This window comes from Pinus tabuliformis, chromosome 1_2 (genome assembly GCF_031772625.1).
Source record: "Pinus tabuliformis cultivar Carrire ecotype Pingquan chromosome 1_2, CPIR1, whole genome shotgun sequence".
In the NCBI taxonomy this organism is placed as follows: Eukaryota; Viridiplantae; Streptophyta; class Pinopsida; order Pinales; family Pinaceae; genus Pinus; species Pinus tabuliformis.
Window position 1 is genome coordinate 1,033,670,245 of NC_142298.1, and position 27,456 is coordinate 1,033,697,700.

Genomic DNA, 27,456 nt, shown 5'->3' on the forward strand with positions numbered 1-27,456 from the left:
TGTTGAGTCGTTTACAGTTCTCCTTTACAAAAGTAGCATAATCGTACCATCGTCCTTTGATTTGAAACTGTCGCAAGTGTCGATTTCAATCGTAGGAAAGAGTTTGATTGTTTTTTATGGTCGATTATCCTGTTACTATTGCTTTTGGTCTGAATTTGTAATTTTCTAGTGTCGAGAACAAGTGTTCAGTTCAAAATCGTAAAGTGTTGTGATCGTCTCCATTTTTGATTTCGAAAAGAAACTTGTTGATATTTGTCGCTTGAAAAGAAATTCAGATTTGTGCATCAACTCTCTTTTTAGCATTCATATACTAAGAAAGTCGAAAACAAATACATGCATGTGCATTTGCATATAGACAGTCTGATTGGCTTGATTTAGGAAAGTGCATTTAGAGTGTGCTCTTTTCTCTTTGTGAAAAGATTCTGTCTTTCTTTTCCTTAGTAGCTAGGATTTTCATTGCACAAAGAAGATAAAAAGTTTGTTTATCATCTTAGATTGCATTTTAGGAATTACATCTACATCTCGCGGTGAACCTGAAAGGCAAACTTCATAAACAAGATCAACTTAAAATAAATTCAATGAATCTAACAACGCTTTGGAACTTAACGCACAACATTTAGAAGTCTAGGCTAGAGACGTATTCCAGCGTCGTAAAGCCTGGTAACTGTTGCTGTCACTGATGGTTGGGTGATTCCTCCACTTTGAGACGATAAGTGCCAGTACGGACTTGTGCTCCCACGTACCGTCGAGTATATTTTGGGAGACCCCAATAGGCTTAATCCTTTATCCATAGGAAGTCGTGTCTGCCGCCCTATCGATCGCAATGCACTGAACACAGCATTCGGGAAGATTGACTGCCATACCGTAAAAAGTATTCTGCAGTGTTGCGATTGGTTTGGTAATCCCTCTACTTAGATTTCCAGAGCAGTCCCTTTCGTTCCTTTTCAGACTCCTTAACAGAAAAGGTCCATCTGAGCACTTGTCACTTCAGGCTCATTAAAAATCGAAGGAGACTAGAGTCATCTTTTGTTTTTTCTCGACTCTTAAAAATTGAAAAAACAAGTTATGTCAAAGCGTCTAAAATTTATTTTAAACGGAATATTCATTACCCTTTCCTACGTTGATCTTGGGTTGAGAAAATGGAATCCACCAACCAAGGAATTCCCCTTGGAGGAAATCCTAGTCCCTTCTCCTCTTGGGGAGATGTTGGTGCACCCCATATGGCCACATTGTCGCTTCTAGGACAGACAATTGGTTTGCCTGTATGGCTCTTCTCAAACTCTGTCGTTCAGAACACCACAATTCCTGAACAATCGAATCAGCGACTAGACGAGTCTAGAGTTACCCACCAACCTTCTACTTCCTCTAATTCTTCCTCTCCTCCTTCCTCTTCGCTTGATGGGGCTGGTAAAGCCAAAAGTTAAGTACCTGAGAAGAAGAAGGAAAAGAAGAAGAAAGAGAAGAAGAAGAAGGATCCAAAAGCAAATGGGGGCAAACGAGCGTCGTCTAGCGAAAATCCACACACTGCACCGACCAGGCCTAAATCGCCATGTGTCATTTGCAAAGGAGACCACTATCACAGAGATTGTCCTTGCATCCCTCGGATCTTAAGGGACTGGTCTCCTTGTTTGCACAACCCGGTGTCGTCAACCTCTGATGGTCATGTTGAAAACACACCGTCAACTAGTGAAAGTGAAGCCCCAGGACAAAAAGGAAAATATAGATTTCCTTGTAAACTGTGCGAAGGCGATCATGCCGTCCACCGTTGTCCCTTCTTAGACGAGGCTAAAAGAGTTTTGGATGATCGTCCGGTTTCACCGTTACGACTTCCTCCTGGATAAAAAAAACTCTTGCCGAGTCCGTCACTAGTTGAAAATCTGGCTGGCCCACTCAAGTGGTCAGCCGAAGCATCTACCATTGAAGATAAACCATCTGAACCCATACCAGATGAAAGTCAAAAGGTCGAGGCGGCAGTTGACCTGGTCTTGCCTTCAGAGGTTCCATCTTCAGATGATACAGTCACTGAAGAGAACAATGATGACACCGTCCAAATTCTTTTCATAAGCACAGACTCCAACAAACATGGGGTCAAATTACTCGTTCCTTTACCGCAGGAAGGAAGTTCATCAGAGTCGTACCCGATCGTCTATTCGGTCCCACCTCCAAGCAACCTAGTTATCTCCTTCGACTGGAATCAACTAGGCATACCCCGTTTACCAGCTAGTGTACCATTCCGAATCATTGTTCAAATATATAGAATGGTTATGGCTGGTACCATCATAGATGAGGGGGCTTCTATGAGTATCCTTTCCTCAACTGCTTGGAAAGCGCTTGGTTCGCCATCGCTTTTGCCTGAGATGAGAAATCTAACAGGTTTTGATAAAGGAACCAGTCGACCGTTAGGGATCCTTCCCGATGTGCCCATAACATTGAGAGGAAAAACTGTTCACATGAACGTAATGGTAGTCCAAGGACCCCTGGATTACAATCTACTCCTTGGACGAGACTATATTTATTGCATGGGAGAAATTTTCTCCTCACTCTTTAGAGTAATGTGTTTTCCACACGAAGGAAGAGTGGTCAAGCTCGTAGACCAGCTTTCATTTCCCGGATCATACAGAGCAAATAGTCATATACCATCCCTGAATGGTCTTTTCACGCAAGAAATGTCTCAATCTCCAGTTCGTCCACCCGATGAGTGCGAGTGATTCGGGGGGACATGACTGAAACCCAGGGGGCATGCACCCTGGTCTGCTTCGGCAGGAAAACTTCGGGTATAGGCTAGGTTTCCGCGAGAGAATATGACTAGTCTGTACTCCCATCTGTGATTGGAAGAGGGGGTTATTCTAGAACAAGATTCTCTTGTCAAAGTTATGTGAGTGGAGTAGCCTCCTTCACTCACCTTTTCCTATTTCGGTAGACATCGCCGAGGAAGTGTTTTGTTTGCGCTGTGAATAAGACAATCTTTGGGTAACTTGTAAGAGGTAGGCCTCTCTCGGTAAAACAAATGTTTTAACGGACTAAAGAAGGGGTAACCTTGAAACTCTGTTTTATGCCTGGGGGCATGCAAACCTTTTGGCTTGCAAGCGAAGAGCGACTATTTATTTTTTTAAATTTTTAGGTCCTCTAACCCTTTAAACTCGTAGGATTGGTCGTTTCCTAACTTGCATAAAGAAAGGATGTGGGGAAAAACTCTAAAAGTTGCCATTTTTATATGAGACATTCTTATCACACGACTGGATTAATCGAGCAGTTTTAGCACATAGTTCAAGCTCGTTAAAAAATAAACATAAGCCATGAGCAAATGTTTCCCCCCGCGTTTAAGCTCGTTAAAAAATGAACTATTCACCGGTAAATAACCATCGTGAATGTAGTACTTCAGCCATTAAAGCCTTGGTCGTGTTTGCATCATCACCTCCACTTTTGCATTGGCCGATCATTCACCCCCATTTGATTGTTTACCCATTTTGAGGGACAACTGCGAAGAGTGATCTCACTAGCCATCCTTGTAACACTGCCGTGATTGGAAAATTCCAAACCTTACCTGGAATCAGTTGCTACCCATTTTATCACTCGTTCCTCAAAAGACGAGTCTCCTTTAAGCTCTTTTCAACTGACTCGTAAAATATGAAAAGATTTTCAAGCCATTGGCCTCTCCAACTCGTTAAAGGGACCGGAAGTGCTATCTCTCCTCTAGATTTTAATCTTTTTTGACCTGAGAGATTATTACACAAAAAGATCGAGCGCTTGTTTTGTTCGGCTCGTTAAAGTATCGAAAATTCATCCCTTCTGTATTGTTTTATACTTTTTCGGACTTAAGGGATTAGATGACGAAAAAGGAATTTTGGAGTTACCTTTACATTCCTTTTCAGACTCTCTAAAATTGAAAAGGACCGAGTTATCTTTGTCGTTAAACTCGTTAAAAGTGTAATAGCGACAAACTTGTCTATAGACAAGAATGAGTCTCACTATCGCTAGGCTCGTTAAAACATAGCGATGGGTTTGCCCGAAGGGCAAATTATAGAACAAGAATATGTTATCATCCTCAAGCTTGACAAAAATAAAGAGGTACTGGTCAGCAATGACTGGGGAAAATTGGGAAGAAAACTTGAAGAAACTTTGTTGGTAGCAAGTCACTCTTGAAGATGACACTTCCACTCCGTGTCCGAGTCGGGTTGGGTTGTTTCATTCACCAGTCACATCACCATGGTCCCATTATACCATCCACATTTGGGGTTAATGCTACCAATCCATCACATCAGTGTCGCCGATATGTTCAAGAGAAGTCATTCAGAGAATTCACCTGTGTCTCACCCACTACCATACATTTATGCTCCATTCTTTCATGACCGCCACCCTGAACCTTATATCACCAAATCGTTTTCACCTCCATTAAAATCATTTGCTCCGTTCCATGTCATTGATGTGGGATTCATTAAGGCCCTCCTGTGACGGATCACTTCTTGTCGACATCAGCTCATTATCCAAGAATTTGATCTAGGAACACCCCATTCAGTACTTTGAAGCTTGCATGCCTCAATGGAAAGTTTCTCACTTCCGGCGACAGGTTTACATCAATGGCCTTCGACCGAAAGATTTTGCGTGGTGTTCGACGCCAAGTCCTTTATTCACACCACGTGAATTGTACTGCAGTACCTTGAGGATCATTATCATTATCAGTGACTCCTCTCGCGCCTGTTAACAGCTTACATCATTGGCTGGTAATCAGGCAATGTCTTTCCATGTTCGACTCCAGAACAGCTTTCACATGGATCGACTTGTACTTCGAGTGAAGATCAAACGAGATTGAAGACCCCGGATCTAGTTTCATCCATCCGGGCTGCGATATATATTCAAGGAAATAAAGACATTAAATGTACATCATTGCTGCACAGATAATCATCCAATCAAAAGGATGATGGCTCTATCAGAATCATCAGTCTACACTCAGACGATTGTCTGTCCTATGTACATGAAAATGAATTTATAAAGCTGAGCATGGGAATACCCACCTCAGCTAGATCATGAAAATATTATGAAGATAATGTATTGTATTGTATCTTATTACAGGTCTCCTCCCAGCATTGAAAGAACTTCGGATCCTCATAATAAAGCATTTCACCCGACATCAAAAGATTAACGACCTCATGCTTTAGGGGGCAACTGTTATAGACATTTTTGGGCCCTACAACCCCAAGCATGAAATGTCCATAAACCAAGGGCTCCTAAGTCCCTAAAAGTGTTGTTCTAACCCCTAAAGGAACAAGGTCAACAGATTACAGCTTCTCCCAGAAGTTCTCCATGAAAAACTGCTCAGAATTGGTCAAAACAGGATCATTTCAGCTGCTCCACTCGCTAAGTGCGTTGCATCTCACCTAAATACATTGTGTGGGTGCGTTGCATTTCAAAAATCCCTTCTGTGGGGTGCGATGGGCGAGAAATGACAAATGGCAGTGTCATTCCGCGAGGTGGAGAGGCAATGGAAGCTTCCAGAATCTTCTCCTGTGACACTTGCCTCACTGAATTCAACCAAGCATGAGTAAGAGACCATCAATCTCCAAGTGGAAGAAAGAACTATCAGAGGGAGGACACTAATCAAATCACAAGCTAACTCATCCCCCTTACAGATATCTATATATGGATCCCTCATCCCAGAGATCCGGAGGCTGGAATTTTGCATATTATAAGGAATTGTTATTGGTTTCTTGAGACAAACATCAGATTGTTGGGTGATCTAAGCTTTGTTTGAGGTGAAGAGGGGCTTCTTTGCTGGGAGGTTGATGCTGGGTCAGAACAACCGGTTGTAACTCCTCTTGGCTCTTTTCTTGTTTATCAATAAAAGCTATTCAAGTTTTCCTCCATGCTCTTGTGTCATTGATGTTTGCTACATTTGTATGGTCAACTTACATCTGATCCTAGATTGTTTACGATTATAGATCCATGTCTTTGTATAGTGCTATGCTTCTGTGATCTTACAGGTACTTTGTGTAGTTGGGCGTGCAAGGGAGCAGGTAGCTGAAGACTATCAAAGAGGAGAGGAATCAAATCAGGAGATTAGCGCAAGACAGAATATTAAAAATCAATGTAACTCAGGTTCCGCACTTTCTCTCACTTTCACCTGCGGTCCCGCACCTTCTGTGTACAAAAACTGCGGACCTGCCCGCTCTGTCCCTAACGGTGTAGGTGCAAACCCCTGTGAAAGTCAAAAGGCGCAAGTTTTATCTTAAAAAACTCACTTTGGGTTAATTCTAGAGGTTTCTAGAAGGAATTTTGACGTGGATTGTTCGCTCTGAGGTGGTTCATGCATCCCAAAAGAGAAGGAGCTAATCACTTGATGAGAGGAGCTATCCCTTTGAAGGAGGGCTTTATCCCTTTGAAGGAGGAACTAGTAACCTCCCTCCATTGCACTATAAATACAGGCATTAGGCTGGTTGCTGGAGAGGTTAGAAGCTGAACATTTTTTAGGGTAAATGCTGGTGAAATCAAGACTTCCTAGTTAAGCCTAAGAGGAGAGATCACATACCATTTTGGTTTCATTAGGGAGTGAGTGAAACTTGTCAAAGTAGAGGAGACTTCTTGTTGGACCCTGGGAGGATCTTGTACAGCGTTAAGGCAAAGGTTGTAAAGTTCTTCTTCTTTTGAATTAATACAATCAAACTCATTTTTCTCAACAAGTATCTCATGTTATTTGCTTCATGGACTCCTTGACTTTCATGTTAAATACGTTTTATGCAATTGGCTTTTTAGGTGCTATTTAATTTGTTTGCCTTGTTTGTGTTTGTAGATTCGCGAAAAGAAGCTCATTTGGATCAAAGGAGCGAGGGCATCCACATGCTTGCGTTGGACCTAAGGTAGGCCCTAAAAAACACTTGTTTGCCATTGTTTATTAAAGCATATTTAGAGAAAGATAGTGTCTGGTTGGTTTGCTTGTCATTAGGTCTTCTTTAGATTCTAGGAAGGTCTATCTTGTCCGCAAGATCGACTTATTCCGTGTGACAAAATGGCGACTCCGCTGGGGACTTGATTGTTTTCCTTGTTTTTACTTTGACCTGAGAAACTATGTTTTTGTTTCTGTTTTTGGCTTGTTGTTTGTAAAATTGGGTAGAGTTTGTAGATCCAGGGTTATTTTTTGTTTTTCATAGCTTTGGGAGAGGACCACACCCTAGCCGTTTGACACAGTGCGTACCTACCCGCAGCTTGGCTTTCAGCACAGAGCAGGACCGCACCTGTGTTAATTGAGGGCCTGCGGACCCTGTCAAAATTTTGAAAAACCTAAGATTTCCTCTGTTAGTCAGCTTAGTTTTTGTTTAGAAGATATTGTCTACTGCCCAGACCTGCATATAACCTGTCAGAAGTTTTTCTCAGGTTAATTCCATTGGCATTCCTGTTTTAAGCTTTTATCAATTGGGTGTTTTGAGTCTCTTTTTTGAGAAATTCTTAATTTTATTTCCTTTGGTCATTACTTGGAGGTTTGTCTCAGTCTTTTCACAATTTTGCATCTTTTTGCTTTTGTTTTTGCAAAAAAATTCCCCCTCATTCGCCGGGGGGGAGGGGCTAAATTGTGTATGAGTGTTAATCGCCTTTGAGTGTTTTTATTTTTTGATCTTTGGAACTCTCACCCAATTTTCTTAACTTGCACTTGATTGGTTCTTAGATGACATTAGAATCATCTTGTGTTTGAGAATTCTCTTGCATAGATCACATTTGCATAATTAGAATTCTCATTTTCAGAATATGAATGAAAAATGTGCATAGATTACATTTGCATACTATTCAAGTGAATTGTGCATAGGTTACAATTGCATAGTTTACATTCTAAAAAATCAATAGTAGATTTAGATCAGCTTTTTTTTATTTGAATTTACATATTTTTATTCTTCTTTTTAACACACAAAAATAAAAATGAAAAAAATGTTTTGGAATTGATTTGCATTAGTTTTTCTTGATGAAATTAGTGCATTAGAGAATTTGTTATATTTTGTCTTAGTGATCAATTTTTGCATTGTTGGAAGTGAATGGAAACTCTCTCCTTACTTTAGTTAGGATTCATCGAATTGAAAGGATTGCATTATCATATTCGATTGCATTCAGTTTTGAGTCGGGTCATAACACCATTGGTTTCATATCCATTTACCCCTTTGAGTAATAACAGCCTAAATAACACAGCGCTTAAGTAAAATTCATCTAGTAATTTTTTACATTTTTAGGGCTCTTTCCACCAATCTAGCTTAGGCTAGTGTCTTGGAATAGGTTTTAGTTAACTCTCCAAGACAGTAAAACAAACAAGTAGTCGATCTTGCGGTAGGGAGAAATTCCAATTGCTACATTTATGCTCTGGGAAAGCTCCTCTTAAAGGCGAAGGACGAGATCATATCTGAACCAGTGAGGTAATCAATCCTTCCTCATTGGGAACGATAGAAGATATTCACGTATTAAAAATGGTAAACCTTGGATTGAACATTGTCGAGGAGCCTGGGGTCACTTGTTGGTAAACCTTGGATTATTTCAAGGAGACTTCAAGGGGATTGAGCTTGTTACTCTGCCCTTGCATGCATATCGGATCGTAGACTGTTCCCCCAGGTATATTTGTTTCCGTTGGTAACCTTAGTGGCCATAATCTATAGGATTCTTTCCTAAGGTGACGGTGGAGGGAAGATCCCACTGTACCTGGAGTAGACGTCGACTAGACTCACTTGGATTTTATGAGGGTTTCTCTTCACTCGAGACGGTTTAGTGGAGAAACTTGTGCCAGTCTATTCATTAAGCAGGTTGTCGGGGTAACTGTTCCAACCGCCATTTCTGTACTGAACTCTGTGACGTTGGATTTCATCACCAACTAGTGTTTTCAGTACGGAAAGTTACTGTTTGTGTGTGGTTTGACTCCTAGATTTGATAGCGCGTGTTAATTTGTTTGTTTTTACTTTTAGAGACCACAGGTGTGAATTGTGAATTGTTAATTTTAGTTTTAAATTGTTAATAAAATTCACTGGAGTTGAATATAATGGCAAATGTTCCAGAATTTACCAACCAAGGAACCCCTCTTAATGAGAATCCTAGTACTTTTCCTTACTTTGGAAATGTTGGTCTTCCTTACATGGCTACTTTGTCATTACCTGGATTTACAATAAGATTACCGATATGGTTATTTTCAACTTCGTTGGCCCCAAATACTCCAATTTTTCCACCTCAACCGAATGCTTCACCTCAACAGAGTTCACCATCTCAACATCACCAACCTTCTGTTGACCCTTTACCTTCTTCACCTAATTTTTCTTCCTCCATTTCTTCCTCTTCGCTTGGTAAAATCCTTGACGCTAGTAACCAGGTGTCTAGGAAGAAGAAGAAAGGGAAGAAGAAGAAGAAGAAGAAGAAGCAAGATAAGAAAGAAGTCAACCAACCAACCACGACTGTAAGTGTTAGTTGTGTTGAGGAAAACTCTGACATGCATCGTAAACCCAAATACCCTTGCAGGCTTTGTAAGGGTGACCATTTCCTTATCAATTGTCCTAGTATTCCAAAGGTCTTGGAAGTATGGTCAGAAAAATCTCATCAACTTTCCATTGATTCATCAACCAATGATAGTCAGGTTCCTGGGAAAAAGGGTAAAGTTAGGTTTCCTTGTAAGTTATGCAAAGGGAGTCATCAAACTCACATTTTCCCTCACATGGATGAAGCCTCAAAATTGTTGGAAAACCTTACTGTTCCACAGCAAAAATTTCCAACTGGTTACCGTAAACTTTCTCCCAACCTACCATCAACTGACAGAGTGATTGATCTAATTTCAAGTACAGTCGATCACACTCTTCCATTGGAGAGTGAAACTCATGTCACTCAGGTTGATGATCCATTAGTTGATCAAGTGGTCGATTCAATTTCACATTCAGTCGATCCCACTTTCCCTTTAGAGAGTGAACTTCATACCGCTCAGGTTCTTTTTGTTACATCAGATTCTTCTACGCCGGGGGGCATTTCACCTGTTTCTACAGAACCCCCTCCAAGTACTGAGGTCTTTTCCTTTGATTGGAATAGATTGACAGAACCTCGTCTTCCTTCCTCCATCCCTTTCCAAATCATTGTCAAGGCTGGTAGTAGGGACATGCACCGCACACAGGTAGATGAAGGTGCTTTTGTTAGTATTTTATCCTCAACTGCTTGGAAAGCTTTGGGTTCCCCTCAGCTTACGCCTATTACGCAGAATCTGAAAGCTTTTAACAGAACCATTAGTGAACCTTTAGGGATCCTTCCTAAGTTTTCTATTACCTTGGAAGGTAAAACTGTCTATATTGATCTTATGGTAGTTCGAGGTCCCTTGGATTTCAATTTACTCCTTGGGCGAGACTATGTTTGTGCAATGAAAGTTGTCGTATCGACACTCTTTTGCGTGATGTCTTTCCCTCACAATGGAAATATTGTGACTGTAGACTAGCTTTCGTTCCCTAGTCTTGTTTCAACTACCAATAATATGACAGCCCTAAATGTTCCTGATTCTCAAGTGGTATCTACCCTGCCACGGGTTAATTATGTGGAAACTAGTCCCATGTTTTCAGTTACCGATGTAAGTGAGCCTCTCACTATTTTCTCATCTTCCTTTGATTTAGATCCGGTAATTGACATGGAAAACTCTATGGGATTACTTGAACGCGATGTTCTTATCCCTTTTGAGTCCCTTGACATGTGTTCCTTCCAGAGAACTATTCTTCCTTCTGATGAAGACCTCTTGGAAGCCATGATCAAGGTGTGTCCATTGACATGTCTTTCTTCCAGTTGGAAGCCATGATCAGTAGACGCGAGGATAGTTTTTTCTTGTATCAACCTCGTTAAAAAATGAAACAGGTTGTGCGAGGATATTTTTTTCCTGTATCAACCTCGTTAAAAAATGAAACAGGGTGTTGTGAGGATAGTTTTTTCCTGTATCAACCTCGTTAAAAAATGAAACAGGCTGCCATGAGGATAGTTTTGTTCTGGTATCAACCTCGTTAAAAAATGAAACAGGATGTTTCGAGGATAGTTCCTGTTACTGAGTCAACCTCGTTAAAAAATGAATCAGGTGCGAGGATAGTTTTTTCCTGTATCAACCTCATTAAAAAATGAAACAGGGTCTGCGAGGATAGTTTTTTCCTGTATCAACCTCGTTAAAAAATGAAACAGGCTGCCATGAGGACAGTTCTTTTCCTGTGTCAACCTCGTTAAAAAATAAATCAGTTGATTAGAGGATAGTTCTTGTTACTGAGTCAACCTCGTTAAAAAATGAATCAGGTTAGAGGATAGTTCCTGTTACTGAGTCAACCTCATTAAAAAATGAATCAGGTAGATTTTAGGTTATATAGGTAGATTATAGAGAGTAGTCATGAGCATAGTTCCTTGTCTTGTGTCAAGCTCGTTAAAAAATGAATCAAGGATTTTATGAGCATAGTTCCTTGTCTTGTGTCAAGCTTGTTAAAAAATGAATCAAGGATTTTATGAGCATAGTTCCTTGTCTTGTGTCAAGCTCGTTAAAAAATGAATCAAGGATTTTAGAGCATAGTTCCTTGTCTTGTGTCAAGCTTGTTAAAAAATGAATCAAGTTTTTTAGAGTATAGTTCCTTGTTAGGTAGATTGTAGAGAGTAGTTATGAGCATAGTTCCTTATCTTGTGTCAAGCTCGTTTAAAAAATGAAACAAGGGTTTTGAGGATAGTTCTTTTCCTGTGTCAACCTCACTAAAAAATGAAACAAATCCCACGAGTCTTTCCAAGATTTCAAAAGTAAACCTTCATTTCATCCACCTGGTTGAATGCAATGAAGCTTGGGGGGCATGTACCTCATTTTGCGTCGTTATGTTGGGGGCATGCGAACTTATAACAAGCATAGTTTTTCGTTTCAAGTTTGCGTAAACATGAAACTGAATCCGAGCATAGTTATTTTCCTGTGTCAAGCTCGTTAAAAAATGAAACAAATCCTCCTCTAATTGAGTCGAGAGTTTGACTAGATCTCATAAATGTTAAGTTGTATATTTAGGTTAGTTATTTCAGTTTTTTGCATAATTTTCTTACAGTTTTAGGTCGAGTCTTTCAAATGATCTCGTACATCAACCTTCATTCCATCCAGCTTGTACTTAGTTGAATGAAATGAAGCTGGGGGGCATGTGCTCTAGCAGTTATGTTTAGGGGGCATCAAGCACAGTTTTCTCTCTGTTTCAAGCTTGTGTAAAAATGAAACTACTTTGAAGCATAGTTTTTCTTTGTTTCAAGATTTTGTAAAAATGAAACCTATCTCGAGTCAATTTTAGTTATTTTCAAGACTCGTTAAACTCATGAAAATCTCGAGATTATTTTGCTATCTTTCATTCTCGTAAAACAAATGGAAATGCCGAGTTCTTTCCGTCTTTTCCTACTCGTAAATTAAATTGAAATTTGGCCATATGAGTACATTTTTATCATTTTTTCGACATTAAAACTTACGAAAAAAGTGAAAACCATGAGTACATTTTTATCATTTTTTCGAACTCGTTAAAACTTACGAAAAAGTGAAAGCTTAGAGTCACCTTTAAGCTCTTTTCTGACTCCTAAAACATGAAAAGATTGCCGAGTTTTTCTTTTTAAACTCCTTAAAACGGAACTACAAAGACGGTCCACTTACAGCTCTTTTCTGACTGTATAAACATGAAAAGATTGCCGGACTTTTGTCGTTTCAAGTTCGATATTGGTTATAAAATGACGTGTCATTGGTCACTTTTTTACTTTTTCGGATCAGAGGCACTAATTATGAAAAGTACTCCTTGGTCGTAATGATCAAGCGGTTCTCTCAAGTATTATTTTATACTTTTTCGGGCTTGGGAGACACAAATTTACGAAAAAGGTCAACCCTGGAGTCTTCTTAAGTTTTTTCAGACTCTCTAAAATTGAAAAACGCCGAGTTTCTCCTATACTGGACTCGTTAAAATTTCACAGTAAAGGACCTGTTCAATTACAAACAGGAACGAACCACTCCTTCTTAGGGTTTGAATTTAAACTAAGTTGGACTCATCCGAAGGATGAGCTTATAATCAAGCAAATGTTATCCTCCTCAAGCTTGTCAAAAATAAAGAGGTACTTGCCAGAAATGGTGGGGGAAAAGAGAGAAAAATGAGTCTGTTTGTCATAGTTTGTAACCACTCTTGAACACGACACTTTCATTCACCTGGGTTGGGAAATCCTTTGCTTAACAGTTGATCAAACCACATTGAAAGTCTTCAGTCAGTTTCTGGGTATTAACTTTGGGTCAATTGTCACCAAACCATCTGCCATGTCGTTATGTGTTCAAGAGGTCACTCCCAATAAGCCATTCATCTGCAAAATATCTGTCATCCATCTTGACCATCCCTGAGTCAGTCCTTGCAACTAAATTTCTTCAACTTGATCTATGATTTCGTGTTGTGGGCTTGCCTACGACGGATCGCTTTCTATCGACTTCAGCTCATTATCTAGAAAGATGATCTAGAAATCGTCAGTACCTTGAGATCTGCATGCCTCAATGGCAAGTTTCTCGCCTTTGACGACAGTTTACATCATTGACCTTCGATCAAAGGATTCTGTGACATGTTCGACATCAACACATTTATTCGCATCTCATGGATTGTACTGGGTACTTTGAGAGCCATTGACATCACTGGTGGTTTCTCTCACACTTGTTAACAGTTTACATCATTGACTGGTAATCAAGTGGTTTCTATCATGTTCGACATCAACACATTTATTTGCATGGATAGAATCGTACTGTTTCAGGAAGTAGAAGTGAAGACCCTGGATCTAGTTTCCACAATCCAGGCTGCGAGGAATTTTGTATTCATTATATAATGGACTATTCATAAACAAATGGCTGCGTCCATACTGTGTCCACATGAGTCTATACTTGTGATGTTTTACAAGATCATTCCTGTATCAGAGCAGTAGTTAGTTTTCTAGTCAGTTTTGATCTGAGTATGGGAATGCCTACCTCAGCGATGATATGATCTCATATATATATCTTGCATTGAATGTTTTTACAGGTTCCAGCCGGGCTCTCCAAAAGATGATCCTTGAAATGATAAAGTACTTCACTCTTCCTAAATGATAAATGAAATCCTCATCTACTACATACTTCGCACTTTAGGGGGCAATCTGTTACACAAAAATATCGTCACCATGATTATTTGCAGTCAGTATGGGTCTATCATCACTTGTACTGTCCTCCTCTTCAAATCAAGCTTTGGAAATGAGAGAAAGACATTAAAAATCAATGTAACTCTGGTTCCGCACTTTCTCTCACTGTCACCTGCGGTCCCACACCTTCTGTGTACAAAAACTGCGGACCTGCCCGCTCTGTCCCTAACGGTGTAGGTGCGGACCCCTGTGAAAGTCAAAAGGCGCAAGTTTTATCTTAAAAAACTCACTTTGGGTTAATTCTAGAGGTTTCTAGAAGGAATTTTGACGTGGATTGTTCGCTCTGAGGTGGTTCATGCATCCCAAAAGAGAAGGAGCTAATCCCTTGATGAGAGGAGCTATCCCTTTGAAGGAGGGCTTTATCCCTTTGAAGGAGGACCTAGTAACCTCCCTCCATTGCACTATAAATATAGGCATTGGGCTGGTTGCTGGAGAGGTTAGAAGCTGAATATTTTTTAGGGTAAATGCTGGTGAAATCAAGACTTCCTAGTTAAGCCTAAGAGGAGAGATCACATACCATTTTGGTTTCATTAGGGAGTGAGTGAAACTTGTCAAAGTAGAGGAGACTTCTTGTTGGACCCTGGGAGGAGCTTGTACAGCGTCAAGGCAAAGGTTGTAAAGTTCTTCTTCTTTTGAATTAATACAATCAAACTCATTTTTCTCAACAAGTATCTCATGTTATTTATTTCATGGACTCCTTGACTTTCATGTTAAATATGTTTTATGCAATTGGCTTTTCAGGTGCTATTTAATTTGTTTGCCTTGTTTGTGTTTGCAGATTCACGAAAAGGATCTCATTTTGATCAAAGGAGCGAGGGCATCCACAAGCTTGCGTTGGACCTAAAGTAGGCCCTAAAAAACACTTGTTTTCCATTGTTTATTAAAGCATATTTAGAGAAAGATAGTGTCTCGTTGGTTTGCTTGTCATTAGGTCTTCTTTAGATTCTAGGAAGGTCTATCTTATCCGCAAGATCGACTTATTCCGTGTGACACTACTCTCATCCCTTTGTCCCCCAGGGAAAATATAGACACACGATTCTTTTTCAAACACGGTACATACAAAAAATCTTGTAGATGTATAGTTTGAACATAATTCAAATGAAATCAAACAAAAACAAAACCCTTCACAAGATAAGTAGAATTGTCCCCTAGAATGACATTCAATTTTCTCCCCCTCAACCAAGTTTGAGAGGACTTCATGATAACCAATGAAGTGTATAGATGCCCCATTATCCACTAGCCAGCTATCAAACCAATACAGAGGAGAGGAACTAGAAAGAGAAGAAATAAGAAAGTATTTAGATTGAGTAGCAGTTGCATTATTTCCATACCTTGAGTTCCTTGATATCATGGGGGGGGAGGGTATCGGGGGGGTGTGATGGAATTCTTCTCGATCAACAAGAGCTCCTATTCTTCTATTATTATATCTATAGTTGTTGTAGCGATGATTTTGTTGTAGGAAATTGGAGCATTTCTCTTTTCCAGACAGTCTCTGGAAAGGTGACCATGATTGTGGCAATTGCAGCATTCAAAGTTGTGACACATCCCTTTTAGTTCTTTTATTAGATTCCATGGATTTTGGTGTTGGCCTTCTTGAATTAGATGGTCTTATTCTTCCTTTCCTCCTCTTTTCTTCAACAACAAATGTAGTGGGTTTTCCTTCTTCATGCTTTTGAATTCTCCCTCTAGAAATCATTTTGGACTCTTCTTGAGTGCACTTTCCCAATAGCTCATCAAATGAAGGAAACATATCATTGTTGCTAATATTTATGATGAATGTCTCCCAAATCGGAGGAATACCTCAAAGTGCAATAAGTACCAACTCTCTATCAGATGTAATTTCTCTAGTAGACAATAATTGATCCTTGTGTTGGGATATCCTCATGAAGTATGATTGCATAGTTTCCCCTTTGCTCATCTTGATGTCCATGAGTTGATTCTTCAAGGATAGAATATGGTTGTAACATCCCTGGTGAAAATTCCATGTAATAAAAGTTAATAAAGGCAAAATGATAACCACGGATGATGGGACACTTATTCCAAGCTGAATTTTGGGCAGAATCTTAGTGATGGGGATCACTTGTGATTGTTTAATGGCTAAGGAAATTGGCAAATGAAAAAGCTAAGGCTTTGGAAAGGTAAAATGGCATTTTTGGCACATTTATTTATGAAAATAATGGAAATTGAGAGAAAAGGGAGATGAAAGGTCACAGGTTGCATGTGAGGAGGAAAATGAAGGAAAATAATGTAAAATGAAGAAAATAGAGGTCTCATTCATAAAAAGGCTTATGAGGATCAGTTGGTAACCTTTTTTTCAGTTCATTTTTGGAGCTCTCTCATTATTCTCTCTCTCGTACTCTCAGAGACTTAGAGTTTTCTTGGAGCAATCTTGGAGGGTGTGGCATGCTTGGATTTTTGGAGCAAGGAGGAAAAGGAAGAGAAGGAAAGTGCAAGAGGACATCGGGATCAACAGCTACAGTGGGATTTTCTTGTAGGTATCGAGTTGCATGTATGTTTTCCTCACTATTTTTGGCATGCTTATCATATGCATGTGGATTATTGGTTATGACCTATCACTGCATGGAGGATAGCCTAGATTGATAGTGGATTTCCTAGCCTTTCCATTTCCTGGATATCCATGGCGATTGTGGATTTCTTTCCTTATTTTGTTCTGGTTAGTTCTCATGTTTCCTTAGATTGGGTTGAGTTATTAGTTTTGGAAGCCTTGGTTGGACAAACACTTTGGAAGCCCTGTAATAGCTTGGGTTGAGTTACTAGTCCTGGAAGCCTTAGTTGGAAAAATTCTCTGGAAGCCCTTGGTGGGTTGAGTTACTAGTCCTGGAAGCCCCGGTTGGACAAACACTCTCGAAGCCTAGTAAAATCTATGGGTTGAGTTACTAGCCCTAGAAGACTTGGTTGGAAAAAACGCTTTGGAAGTCTTGGAAGGCTTCGATGGAGACTAATATGAAGATGGTTTTGTGATGTCCGACCGTGAGGTGGAATCACTATTTGATGGGTTGAGGTGGATGTCCTCTGGAAGCCATGGATGGTTTTTATTGATGTGTTCTATGAGATCCCACATTCATGCTTGGAATATGGCACGGAGGTGAATGGATGAAGAGAGATTTGGCTCAGCCATTCTACGGTCGGGTGGAATGTGGAAGTCCCATCCCGAGTTTGGATTTTTCATCATCAATATGAGGTGATTTCTAATTATATTTGTATGAGTAATATATTGGATTATATGTGGTCTATATGGCTGTGATTTCATGAGTATTTTTGTTGCTATTATGCTGGTTATTTATTTGTTTTATGATATAAGCTATGTATGGATTTCATCATGTTTTTACTTGTAATGAATGATCAATGTATCTATGACCTAATGGATGAAATGGCAGTTGATGTGTTGAAGAATGAATGTTTCTTAGCGATTCTCAGTTAAGTAGGAGATGCTTATGCTCATCTTTGTTTTTTACACCTATAGATTACATATTCATGATATATTTGAAGAAATTCTTGTCATGGCTAGTAGGGTTCCAGTCAAGGTCTCATTCAAATGATTGATTTTGCATTGTCATTTCCTTGTTAATCTACTATTATGAAGGTATCATGAAATTTTTGGCAGTGACCTGGGCTCTGGGCCTAAAAATGTGGCTTAATTCAAGGGAACGCTAGCACAGAACTAACAAAAAGAGTCCCTGGATGCTGGCAGGAAGGCCTATGCGAGCGTCTAGAGGTCCCTGGATGTTGGCATGCCCATAGCATTAGAACGTCCAAAGGTCAAGTTGTCCAAAAGTTCATTTAGACCCAAGGGAAAGATGCCTGAAGTGTTGGGTTGGTTCCTGAAGGTACTAAGGCTGATGTTGAATATCTGTATGGTGTGTTTTCGTTGGTTCCACTTCCTTAATGTGACTTAGGAGGTCGAATCATATCATAGTGGCCTCTCCTCGCATGTTTACCCCGGTTGGACGGTTGCTTGGGTAGATGTGGGAGGAGGGTGTTACAGAGTAGTATCATAACATGGTTCACCCCTCAGACTGGGTGGGTTGTGTGTTCGTCATGCAAGCATGTCAGTTGCATGTGTGTCTCTTAAAATTGCATTCCATGTGATTGTTGCATTTGCATGATGTTGAACATGGTTGTAATGATGTCATCATGTGGAAGTTGTTGTTGTTGTGGAATGCATCTTCGTGAGTGTATGAAAGGTTACATGTCAATTTATGACACTTAAATGTATCGTTATCATATGCTTGGTTAAATTCTTGTATGCTTGGTTACATTTTTGTATGCTTGGTTGCATGTATCATTCTTGTAGGTTTGGTTTCAAGTGTTGTTAGTTTATGCTTGATCATATGTGTTTATGCATATGTGTAGTTGGTTATATATTGCTTATGCATGTTCATGTTTGCATGTGGTCAAGTGTACAGTGATGTAATGGTTGTTATCATGCATGAGGTTGTAGTATGTGTTGTTGTTAAGGTCATGATGACTGGACCCTAGCTAGAATGATGGTTGCATGGTTATATGATTATGTGTTATATTTATATGTGTTGTCATTATTATGTTATACATGTATTACATTGATTTGTTGATCTTGCAAACAAGGTATCCTCCCCGAGCTATACTAAGGTATGTTGGTTTAATGTGATTTGGTTTAGCTAACATGATATACCTTGCAGGAAGAAATATAAAATGGCTAGCAAGATGGTAGATTACAAAGACTCTCCTTATGAATCAGAAGAGTAGTGTGGTGTTGGGAACTCTTCCAATTTGGCAGATACACTGAGAATCTTAAAGGAAGAAATAAGGAGTTGTAAGGCAAATAATGACATAATCATGCAGGCACAAGAGAAGCTAGTAGAGGTAAATGCAGTGATACTTTAGAGCTTATCAGATTTACAGTGACAGAGGCCACTTTGGATCAACCATGAGCAAGAGTATAAAACTAATAGGGCATATGTAAGTAGATTGCATGGTTTTCACAAGTCAGATAGTGATGACATAGCCATAGATGGAAAATTGTTGGACACTCTGGATAAGAGAAGGGATAGACACATGTACCGTTCTAGTTTTGGTTATGGCAGGTATGATGATCGATATCATTATCATCCTTACAGGAGGAGCGATAAGGAATACTTTCCAGATGAGTTTAAGAAAGAAAATCCACCAACATTTGATGGAGAGATGAATAAATCACAGGATGCAGAGGCATGGCTTCTTGGTATGAAGAAGTTCTTCCAGTTGCGTGATTATTCTGAGAACATGAAAGATAGAGTAGCTACATTCATCCTCAAACATAAAGCAAACATTTGGTGGGAAGATGTGAAGAATGTCAAAGGTATACATGAGGAAGATTTGACTTGGAGTGAGTTTGAACAGTTATTCAAGAAGAAGTACCTATCAGAGATATACTTTGATGACAGGGAAAAGGAATTCTATGAACTAAAGATGGGACCCATGATAGATGATGAGTACATTAGCAAGTTCTTGGAGTTGTTGAGGTATGTGCCTTACCTCAAGGAGAAGAAGGCAAAGATTTATAGATTCACTAGTAGGTTACCAATGGCATTCAAAGATAGGATTGAGTTTGATGAGCCTAGATCATTGGAGGAGGCCATTCGAAAGCTAAAGCATTGCTATGAACAATAGAAGTACGAATATGAGACTAAGCCAGACTGGAAAGGAAATGAAAATAACAAAGGAAAATGGGAAAAGAAGAGGGTGAGACCACATGATTCAGGTAGTAAGGAGAATATTGCACCACCTAAGAGGTTTAATGCATCAGATAAGGACAGGGACATCGATCTGAGGAGAAAAATAAGGGTGTAGGATGGAAGCCTATAGAGTATTGGACTTGTGGAAAGGATCATTTTATCCAAGATCTTTTACTTATAGATGCATCAAAATTACATGTAACAGAGCTTATTACCCATGGAACTTAAAAGCACATAAAAAAATGTGGAAATAACAAGATAAGCATGAAACCATGACACAAATATTTGATTACGGAGTTAATCCAATTTGCATTACGTCTCCGGGCCCTACTCAATAGTGGGGAGGCCTTCTTTCATTAAGTGGCATAAAAAGAGATAAAAGTACAAGAAACATTCATTTACAATCCTTATACCTCCAAGATGGAAGATGGATAAATAATGGAGAGCCAAACTTCAAAAACAGACAGTACCACTGAAATCCTAGTGAAATATTATGTAGAATCGCCTATCCGAACACCCAATTCGGAGAAATGAATACTTTTCACCCTCTCGAAACCTCCCTGATGCTCAAGGCGAGGTTCCGACCTACTACCAGGTTGGGCTACTACTTCACACAATGTGTTCTAAACTATCGTGCCAGTCTCCTCCTTTTGCCCAGTGCAGATTGTCCAATATATAACCTTGATCAGTCAATTCCTCAATGTCAAGCAGTTCCAACAGAGGATAAGTTTAGCAACGGTTCGTTTCCACCAGAGGATCTCGAGCCTGGAATAGTACACGATAACAACATGTTTAAACATAGCATAAACCTCTTAACCGCACATTAATCCCTTAACCCGACAGTTTTAGCTACCTTGGCAACAAGAGAAAAAATTTTACCAAAATCAATTCTCGACACCTGGGAATCACCTTTTGCTACCACCGAGATTTGTATTTCTCCACCTTTCCTTTTGCATTTGTCTTCTTCTTGAACACCCATTTGTTGCCAATGGGTTCCCTTCCAGCCGACAACTCCACCAGATCCCAGGCCTCATTTTTGTGCAAATATGCCATTTCATCAACCATGGCCTCTTTCCAAAGTTTTCCATCCTCTGAATCTACTACTTCCTTCACAGTTTTGGGATCATCATCAGTAATAGATAAAGAAAAATTTGAACATAAAGCAGATGGACTATACCTTTCTGGCTGCCTTCTTTCTCGAACTAATCTTCTCACACCTAGAGTTTGCGGCTCTTCATCTTCTGATTCCTCTTTTGTTGTAGAGTATGATTCTTCCTCCTTGAGCTCAAACTCTATCTTCTCAAGTTCCTTTGGTTGGACTTCATGTTTAATAACATCTTTCACCTCTCTAAACACCACATCTCGGTTGTACACAACCTTCCTTATTACAGGGTTCCAAAGCTTATAACCCTTTAAACCATCCTTATACCCAATAAAGATGCGCTTTTCAGATTTACTATCCAACTTGGTTCTTTTCTCCTTTGGAACATGTACATATGCATCACATCCAAATACCCTCAGATGTGAAAGAGAGGGTTTCTTACCAGTCCATACCTCTTGTGGATTCTTATCCTCCAACGCTGATGAAGGTGACCTGTTGACCAGGTAACATGTTGTCTCCACTGCCTCTACCCAAAATTCTTGTCCTAACCTGGCACCACTGAGCATGCTTCTTGCCCTTTCCATCAACGTCTTGTTCATTCTTTTTGCAACTCCATTTTGCTCAGGTGTGTATGGAATAGTCTTATGTCGTTCTATACCACACTTCTTACAGAATTCTTCAAATTCCTTGCTGCAAAACTCTCCACCGTTATCTGACCTCAGCACCTTTATCTTCTTCTTTGTCTCATTTTCTACCAGAGCCTTAAATTCTTTAAACCTATCAAAGACTTCAGATTTCTTCTTAAGGAAATATATCCATGTATTCCTTGAGAATTCATCTATAAATGGTACATAGTACATAGACTTACCCAGTGATGGAACCTTCACAGGTCCAAACACATCATTGTGCACAAGCTCTAATATATGTTTCGCCCTCTTACCACCAGAGGGGAAACTCACCCGATTCTTCTTCCCATATACACAATTTTCACAAAAATAAAAATCCAGAGAGCTATTACTCATACCTTCTACCATACATTTACCATGAAGTATTTGAAGGCCCTTCTCTCCAATATTTCCAAGCCTTTGATGCCACAGCATGGTCTTCTCTCCAGAGACCACTAGATTTTCTTCTCCACTTTCAGGAACCACAGAATTGTTGCACCCATCAACAACAGTGCTACCTTGCAGCTTGTACAAAGTTCCAATCTGAACTCCCCGCATCAATACCAATGCTCCCCAAAACATCTTGCAGGTATCCTTCTCGAACACTGTTTTTACACCTGCATCATATAGCTTGCTTACAGAAATAAGATTTCTGGCTAATGGAGGAATATGCAGAACACCCGGAAGTGTTCCAACCCTTCCACCTTGCAACTTCAACTTTACTTTTCCACGACCAACGATTCTAGCCTTCTTGTCATCCCCCAAGAAGACATCACCACCATCATATTTCTCATACTCGCAGAACCATTCTCTATGGGGATTGAAGTGAAAGGAACCACCTGAATCAATCTACCATGCCTCATGATCTACATGTGTACTTGAAGAAGCCAAGTACACATCCCCACCTTCATCTGAGGTGGTTTTCGCCTCTACAGAAGGAGCATCATCAAATCCCTTTCCTTTGTCAGGAGCCTTAGATTTACAGTCCCTTTTGTAGTGCCCTTCCTTTCTGCATTTCTAGCACACCACCTTTACATGTTTTCCTAGAGATTTAGATCCTCCCTTAGATTTAGATCTCCCACTCGATGACTTATTTTTGTTTCTGTTCTGGGACCGTCCTCGTGCAGACAAGGCATCACCATTCTGGCTCTCCATATTTTTTCGTCTCATCTCCTCTGTCAGCAAGGATGAGACTATTTCATCAAATTGTAAGGCAGTTGCATTGCTACCTATTGCAATAACCAGATTATCCCACAAATCTAACAGAGAACACAACAAACTGATGTACTTATCTTCATCTAAAATTTTAATATCAGCAGATAACAACTGACTTACCACAGTATTAAATGTGTTCAAATGCTCTATCACTGAGTCTCCATATTTCATCCTCAGGTTATACAGCTTTTTCCGTAGGAACAGTTTATTCACCAGAGACTTAGATTGGTACAAAGTCCCTAACTTGTCTCACAAAGCCTTAGTCGTAGCTTCCCCTGATACATTCAGAAATACTGAATCTAAGACACACAATCATATTGTGCTCTTTGCCTTCCGATCCAACTTCTTCCATTCTTCATCGGACACTCGCGTTGGTTTAGTACCCAGATCTACTGCGATCCACTGATCTTTATCCACCGACAGATCCTCCATCTTGAGTTTCCACAACTCAAAACTCTAACCATTAAATTTCTCGATCTCTATCTTTCCATTGCTTGTCATCTTCTTTCACCACCAAAATCAATCTCGCAGATATCCCACTGAACAGGGTCTACCACAAGCCCGAGTGAAACCCCTCAGCAACAAAGGCATCCCCTTGAAGCCTAAATAGCTCCAATACCAAATGTAGGTTTTAACACCATACAGAAATTACCTGCATACGAATTCTAAAACTTAGAAAATAAACAATGCGAGAGCATAACACATAAAAAACATATACACAGAGATTTTCCCCCGGATCCCAAAACCGAGACTACTAGCTTGATTTTTCATTATTTTCCTTTCAATGTTACAATACGTATTTATACATGCCGAAGAATCTAATACCATGGACCGAAAACCATCGTGTCCAAAACCATGTGCGAAAATCATGCACAAAACCATAGGTAGGTCCGCCCAACCTAATATAGGGTCCAAAAAAAAATTCCCCGGGGCGTTGCCCCGTCCCCCTCTAACCCCCCGGTTAACTACGTCGGCTAGTTGTGGAAAGAATATAACACAACCCAACACTAAAAAATAAAATGTGTTGCATATTAATATCCATAATTTTTTAGGCCAACTTAGGAGGCCTCTTAGCATGCGATAATACTGAGTCCCAAATGCTACACAAAAATCAACACTCTCTCTTAGTGAGGGAAGTATTCTCCTCCGCTGCAACATATTCTCCTTTAACTAAAATTTTTCCTTTCTTAAAAAGATTTTATGAGCTTGTCATATTGATGCATGTTTATAGATAACTCCATCCTAGAGTGGGAAATGTAACTCCTCATATATCTAGGGTTGGACGAAGTATTGTACGGATCCTTAGGCAAATATATCAATCTCCTTTGGTCATGACCTAACTTAGGCATCCAAATTCTTCTAGATTCTTAGGAGAGAATTTTCCTTTGGACCATTCACCTTTCTAGTCAAAGTCCTTTATGACCTATCTAAGTCCTCCTAACAACCAAGTCATTTTGGCTTTAAAGATGAATTACATATATCTCCTTTAGAAGTCCTTCTGGCTTCTAAGGAGAATATATGTCCAATCTTATAATTCCCCTAGGTCATTCACCTCTAATCAAGCTAGCCAAGTCCTTGTAGCTTTATAGGTAAATGCCTCCTATAATTTTCCCCTATAATTTCCTTGGGCCATTCACATTTCTAATCAAAGTCCTGTATGACCTAACCAAGTCTTTCTGGCTTCAAAGGTGAAAGTATTCATCTCCCTTGCTCAAAGTCCATTATGACCCAACCAAAGTCCTTTATGGCTTAAGGAGATGGTTACACCAATTCTACAAAGACCTCATCATTCCCTTTCAATGAGGGAGACGTTCATCATCATACTAAGCTCGTCTTTTAAGTATGTCCATAATCTGATCATCTGTGGATATGTATTAGAGCTTCATTTCTCCTCTTTGTATCATGTCTTGATGAAGTGGCTCGGCCATGTCCTTCTGACTTCTGAAGCAGGTCTTGCAATGGTAGTCATCGCTACTCACTCTATTACTTGAGCAAGTCCTTCTGCCATTGTTGCTCTCTCTATCACTTGAGAAAGTGCTTATGCTATTGTTGCTCCCTCTATCACTCAAGCATGTCTTCTACTACTGCCTGACATGTCTCTTCAAAGAAATCATACTACTTCTAGATACCTTCTGTCTCTAAGAATATTGAAAATGAATTAGGCGGTCCAATGTAGCCACCCCATCAACTCTAAGGCACTGTGACCTCTTCCACCATACCAATAATCATATCAAATAGTCAAACATTGAAATGTGCATAATTATAAAATGGACTCTATAAAAGTATTAAGTTGAATGAAGGCCTAAGCATCTACACATCAAAAGTATCTTCAAGAATCTGCAAATGTGGATTGATATTGCTACAAAACTGCCATATGCAACACTGTGCATGACTGCAATAATTTTCTTACAATATGCCCCGTCCTTTCATGAGTGGAGCATTGCTCTTTAAGATATAAAGGCTGAAACAATCCCTAAACAAGAGCCTAGAGCCGTGATGTTCAAATAAGAAACCCTAGCCCTTGATGTTGAGGACTTTGTACTCTAGCTATTGTATTTTTCTTATCAATGATGTTAATATTGATGGGTTTGATAATTTTACATTGAAACTATGTTGACTTCTTCTCCCATTGGTCATTATCTGAATTTCGAGTATCCAACGTGCCCATCTCGGATTTGAACGGTCCAATTGGTGGGTTTTGACAGGAAAAGAAAGAAGGGAAATACTAATGGTGAGTGAAATCTCGAACACAAGAACGAGAAAATGCGACTGTAGTTTTCTAAAAATTGGGAGTTAGAGATGAAAGCATTGGAAGATATATATCCATGATCACTTCAAAAATGGGTCCAATAGATCAGCATGGCGCGAGAGTCAAACCCACATCTTCATAGTCCTAATTTTGTCCCTCGCCTTCTCAAAATTCTCATGGTTTTGTCTAGTTTTTTATTTTCATTAGGCAAAAATCATTGTTCATGTTGGCTACATCCTCTGCAAGAATGGTAGGGGAGCCCTCTTGCCTTCCCTTGCTAGACAATGCGACTGAGGACTTAAGCCTCAACCACATTTTGTTTGGCATAGGAGGATTGGCTTGCCTATGACCTACGAAAAAATAATTTGCGAAGCTCTGGTGGAATCCCAATCTAATGTGGGGTTTCGCTTGGTTGGATGAAGATCATGGGATCGTTGATCCCTCGTAGTTGTTTTCACCCATCAAATTATCTGACAACACCTCTCATTTCTCTTACACGAATCTGATGGGACACCACTCCAGTGTTCAGATTGCAAGAATTGTTCAGGATACTTTTAAGCTCCATTTGTAGAATGTATGGTGGTTTGTTCTTAGGGACAATTATACAATTTTCAATGTATATAATTTGATGAAGGTTCTAAGTAAGTATGGCCCCTCTAATATGCATTACGTATGGAGCTCCTCTAAGAGCCACTCTTCCAATACACAATTTAGTCACAACATAGCTCTCATTGGTGGCGGCATCGCCATCAGCTATCCTCTGGCAGAGGCGTTAAATAACATTGAGGATGTCTATTTAAAACACTATTCTCAATTGTTTGGCAACAATGATAGACTCCATACTTGTATATCTAAGCTCAGGATTCCTCTTACTAGAGAAGTTGGATTTCATCAAAAAAATCAACAAGAAGGCTACTTGCCATGTTTGCAAGCACTAATGTTTGTACTAATACATTCACAAACTCTACTTCCAATATGTTTGAAAATCGACTCAAAAAACACATTCACAACATACATGCAACCTTGATTTTGAAGATATAGAGGTGTTATAGGCAAATGTGAAAAAAACTAGAGGGGTAGCTCAAGGTTGTTACTGGTGCCTTGGAGTCTCATCAACAACACATCAAAGAAACAAATGAGCAATTTTCCTCATGTCAACATCGTGTTGAAAAAGCAGAGGAAATTAGTTGCAAACTTAGATCTGGAGGAGGACCAAGTTCTAAATATTGTGAGTGTTGTCCATGGATCAAATAAAGATGACATAATTGACAACTTGAGAAAGTATCTTGTCATCAATAACATGTAAGCTCACTTTATCAACCTCTCTCTCAAACTGTGGCCATATAATATTCTTTGACCAGAATTCTAGAACAGATCCAAACTCAGTCTCCTCTTGGACTCATCCTTCTCTTCTAGGGTGCTTTCTCAACCTGTAGCTTTGATACCATGTTGAATTTTCTACAATAAACATAACAGAAACCAATTTTATGATATGATAATTACTTCTAATTATCTTCAATTAATTTATCTTGTGTCGCATATACCATTAAGAAATTATACATAGGAAATCTCAACAGTAATGCAGCGAAAATAGTAGAAACAAGTAAGATTATAAAGAGATAGCCATACAGAGTAGAGACGACAAATTTTCCATGGAAACCCAAACATGGGAGAAAACCCAACAACTCTTCTTCTAAGATAAATTATTCTTTAGTAGGGTTTATAATAAAATATCTAGAAATATGTGTCAAAAACCAATCCAAACTTTAGCCATTTCATCCTTTCTTAGCTCACACAAGTTTCTTCTATATAAGAGAGATCATGAGTGAGTGAGACAAATGAAGTGTCACATCA

General features: G+C 39.5%; 1 pseudogene; it reads left to right on the forward strand.

Moving 5' to 3' along the window:
- The window catches only part of LOC149209657 (uncharacterized), a 124,201-nt pseudogene extending 97,572 nt beyond the window's left edge, over positions 1 to 26,629 (forward strand).
- Positions 26,630 to 27,456: the final 827 nt, after the last annotated feature.